This window comes from Dipodomys ordii, unplaced genomic scaffold (genome assembly GCF_000151885.1).
Source record: "Dipodomys ordii isolate 6190 unplaced genomic scaffold, Dord_2.0 Scaffold191, whole genome shotgun sequence".
Taxonomy (NCBI): Eukaryota; Metazoa; Chordata; class Mammalia; order Rodentia; family Heteromyidae; genus Dipodomys; species Dipodomys ordii.
The window spans coordinates 343,262-347,923 of record NW_012267407.1 but is presented as its reverse complement, the minus strand read 5'-3'; the positions used below and the strand labels follow the sequence as shown (position 1 = coordinate 347,923).

At 52.7% G+C, this 4,662-nt stretch overlaps 1 pseudogene; it reads right to left on the bottom strand.

Moving 5' to 3' along the window:
• LOC105999480 overlaps positions 1–665 on the bottom strand; it is a 2,898-nt pseudogene extending 2,233 nt beyond the window's left edge.
• Positions 666–4,662: the final 3,997 nt, after the last annotated feature.

Genomic DNA, 4,662 nt, shown 5'->3' with positions numbered 1-4,662 from the left:
CCCCACCCCCGGCACGAGCTCAGTATTGCGGACATTCCTGCCGTGCTCGCAGTGGTTCAGGACCGCGGACAGCACCACTGGAAGCTCCCCACCAACTGAGTTTCAGCACCAAGGACAGCACCACGGATTGCGACTGCGTCTGTGGTTCAGCACCATGGACAGCACCAGGCCGCCGCCAGGCCTCGGGCCCCGCAGTCCAGCACCGCCGCGGCGTGGAGGTTCAGCACCACGGACAGCCGCACGCCTAGCGCTGTGCGCTTGGTTTCAGCACCTCGGACAGCACCTCACAGAGACTGCGCCGTGGTCCAGCACCGCGGACAGCGCCGGACGATGCCTCCCCTTCAGCTGTGAGGACAGCATCTTGCAGGGCCCCTGGTCCAGATGAATCGCGGGGGCTAAGCAGGGAGTTGGGGGGGGTGGGGGAGGGAGAACTGGTTCTTGGTGGTAGATGTAGTGAGGGTAAGGAGGAGAAAGCCTCGATGGCTGGATGGAGGGTGGGGCCGCTGGCTGAGAGGTAACAGAGGGCACTGGGTCACAGAAGTCACAGAGGAGGACTGGGTCCAGGAGGATGGGCAGCACCCACCGGCTAGGTTCGTTCGGCGTGGGTTGGGGGCCAGGGAGGTTCTGACCACGTGGCCTAGGGCCTGGGGCGGCCCGGCAGTCATGACCCAGTTCTATAGTGGCCTCTGCTCTGGTTCTCGTGGGAAGCATACTGAGATGGAATGTTGTCCTTGGTGGATGTCGGCTGACTTGGTGTGAGCCAGCTAGGGAGCTGTGGGATCAAAGTCAGCCTCTTCGCAACCCACAAGTCCCCTCTTTTCTAGCTTTTTGCTTTTGTATCAGAGCTCTGTGGACCGGTGGGCCACAGCACACGGACATTGTATTGTCTTGTGTGCAGTTTGGTCCTTGGTGCTGGTGGCTTTGCCTGTAACACGTTAAGTTTAACAGCAACAGTAGCTCCCATCTGTAAAATGCATAATATGCCTAGTCCAGATGGGCATTGAGTAACATCAGATGCCTTCCAAACATCTGCTGAGATGCTTTAAAGAAAACAAAAACAACCTTTTTAGTATGAAATTAAGATATCACCAGTTGTACAGTATGTATTATTTAATGCACCATTGAGAAGAATGCAAGTTAGTGGTGAGACACCACCAGCTGAAAGACCCTGCCTAATTTCAGAGACAGCGGGGGGGGGGGGGAATGTGTGAATCAGGATCAGCAAGATCTGGTGGAGTGCCTCTTATTAGACTCCCACACTTGCTCCTAGCTTTCCTCCTTCCTGACTCTCCATGCAGGATCTGCGCACGGTCCTTGCGTGTGAGATCAGATTGGGGCCACTTGTGGCTACGCTTGCACTGAAAAAAGACTTGAGTTAGGGAGACTGGTCATACCCGAAGGCCTGGCGTGGCTCAGATGGTGGAGATCCTCCTGGTGAGGGTGCACGCCCCAGTGTGTCCCTAGCACCCCATGCATCATAAACATGGGACTCAGCTTTACTGTAAAGTCCTGACACAGTAGCAGATGTAAGTAATCAGCAATGGTAGTTCCTGTTTCCACTTTAATATGTATTACGAAAACAGAACAGTATTGCCTTTTTGCCTAGTTTTTGTTGTTCTGGAGGTGGAATTGAGGCGAATGGAGGTGCATGCTTGCTGGGTAGGTGCTGCGCCATTGAGCCACACCCAAGCTCGCTGGAGCTCAGTCCTCTCCCAGCCAAGCCTGGTGATCTGTGCACAACACAGATCCCACAGCCTGGCTCACAGCCAGGGCTTCTGGCAAGGGCAATGGCCAGTTGTGGGAGTTTTACTGTGGTCCTACCCAAGGCTCTGAGTAGGATGCCAAATTCTACCACATGTTGATGCCAAAAAGGTCTCATGAGACCACCACGCCACCTACCTGAGCCCTCTACCGTGTGCACAGGTGCAATCAGCACAATCTGGGAGGATTCTCAGTAACAAACAAACAAACAAAAAACACCCCAAGTACCTTAATTTTTTTTCCTTTTTCTGATTTGATGGAAATGCTCTGAGCTCATCAGTTGCTTTTGTGACCACTAGATGGCAGTCGTGAGCTACAGAAAACTACACAGGCATTTCCTACCCGCCCGCCCACCAAAGTTTCTTAGCTAAAAAAATAAAATATTTTTTTATTAGCATATATTAGTTGCACAAGGAAGGTTTACTGCGATTTCCATTGGGACAGAATATCCTCCAGCCTCAAAGCTGCCATCTAAGTACAGTGCGTTAAAGAATGATCCAGTCACAGGAGACAGATACTTTAGATTTCTGATCATTAGAACAGCCACAATCAGAGAAGGAGAAAGAAGCAAGAATGGTTGCTGGGGATTGAGGTTAAGGTCTCAGGAGGTGGACTAGGCAGGCATTGAACCCTCAATCCTCCTGCCTCTGTGTATGAATTCATGTCTGTTGATGCACGCTTCTTAAAATAGTCTAAAGGAGATTCTTGCTCCCTCAGCCCATTCATGACTCAGCACACCACCATCCTACCTGACCCTGCGCTCCACAGGGGCAGGGGAGGGACCAAGGAAGGTCCCTGGGGGCCCGACAGCTGGGTAGTTTAAGCCGGCCTCTCTGCAGTGCCCAGACAAGGAGCCCAGACACGCAGGGGTGGAGGTGGAGGGGGTCAGAACCCAGGCCAGCTCCTCCCAGGCCAGGGGGAGTTCAAGACGGAGCCCTGGTCCTCCGGCAGCTGGGCCCTCCAGCTTAATTCCTGAAGATTCTGCACCGAGCCGGTGCTCGGGGCCAGAGAAGAAAGGCACGACCTCCATCCATCCTCACAGACGGCTTCCTTGAGATACTCAGGTAAGAAGACTGGAGGCTGGGGCAGACAGAGAGGATAAAGGGAGGACGGTGATGCGGACAGGCATTTGAAGCCCACCTGGTCTGCTCAATGCCTTTGTGAATTTTCCCTGCTTTCTCTCCCCCAAATCCTGCTGTATGGTGACACAACTTGGCAACCTTGTACAGACAGAGACCAAACCACAAGGCTGGGTAAAAATGCTCGTTTCCCTGCACCTGTTGGTGGGGTTGGTCTTTTCTTCTATTGCACCAAGATTTCTCTCAGGGATGACCGAGAAGGCACGGGTGATCTGGGAGCCAGGCCAGCTTAGCTGGCCTCTGACCGCGCCCCCCCCCCCATGGCTCTGCCCACTTCCAACATGCAGGGTCCATAAATCTTTCCAAGCTTCCTGCATGGCGTTTCCTGGTCTTCCTGCTTCCAGGAAGAACTTCTTCCCTGACACTCCCTCCCTTGGCTGGGGCTTAGGGATCTGGTTTGGAGACCAGGAGAATGTTTGTGATGTGATTTACAAGCAGTGTAGTCTACACAGGAAGGGCCCAGGCACCATCGCCACCTTTGTTGTTTTCTTTTCTTTCTTTTTTTTTTTTTTTTTTTTTTGGGTCCGGTCGTGGGGCCTGAACTCTGGGCCTGGGTGCTGTCCCTCAGCTCTTCAGCTCAAGGCTAATGCTCTACCACTTGAGCCACAGTGCCACTTCTGGCTTTTTTCTTTATGTGGTGCTGAGGAATCGAACCCAAGGCCTCAGGCATGCAAGGCAGGCGCTCTGCCACTGAGCCACCTTTCCAGCCCCACCTTTGTTGTTTTCTAGTGGTGTAACTTTGTCCAGTGTCCTCTCCTGTGACTTTGTTCAGTATCCTCCTCCAAGACCTTGTCTAGTGTCCTCCCCCATGACCTTGTCCAGTGTCCTCCCCCTGTGACCTTGTCCAGTGTCCTCCCCCATGTCCTTGTCCACTTTCCTCCCCTCTGTGACCTTGTCTAGTGTCCTCCCCTGTGACCTTGTCCAGTTACCTCCACAACCCTGTCCAGTGTCCCTGTGACCTTGTCCAGTGTCCTCCCCCATGACCTTGTCCAGTGTCCTCCCCTCCATGATTTTGTCCAGTGCCTTCCCCTCTGTGACCTTGTCCAGTGTCCTCTCCCTGTGACCTTGTCCAGTGTCCTCCCCCATTACCTTGTCTACTGTCCTCCCCTCTGTGACCTTGTCAAGTGTCCTCCCCCGTGACCTTGTCCAGTGTCCTCCCCCATGACCTTGTCCACTGTCCTCCCCTCTGTGACCTTGTCTAGTGTCCTCCACGACCTTGTCCAGTGTCCCTGTGAACTTGTCCAGTGTCCTCCCCATGACCTTGTCCAGTGTTTTCCCCCATGACCTTGTCCAGTGTCCTCCCCTCCATGATATTGTCCAGTGTCTTCCCCTCTGTGACCTTGTCCAGTGTCCTCCCCTCCATGATCTTGTCCAGTGTCCTCCCATCTGTGACCTTGTCCAGTGTCCTCCCCCATGACCTTGTCCAGTGTCCTCCTAGTGACCTTGTTCAATGTCCTTTCCTCCCCATGACCTTGTCCAGTGCCATCCTCTCCATGAGCTTTATAGTCCTTCCTCCTACAAAATGCGGAAAGTGGTTCTTCACTCACAGTAGTTTGTGACCCAGACCCACATGACACACAGACGACAGGCACAAATATAAGATGATGTCTGTATGTGGGCTGCATATTATTTGATACTATTGGGCAATGTTTTTTTTTGTTTGCTTGTTTATTTATTTTTTTTTATTGTAAAGATACTATACAGAGGGTTACAGTTACATGAGTGAGGTAATGAGTACACTTCCTCTTGAACATTGTTAGCC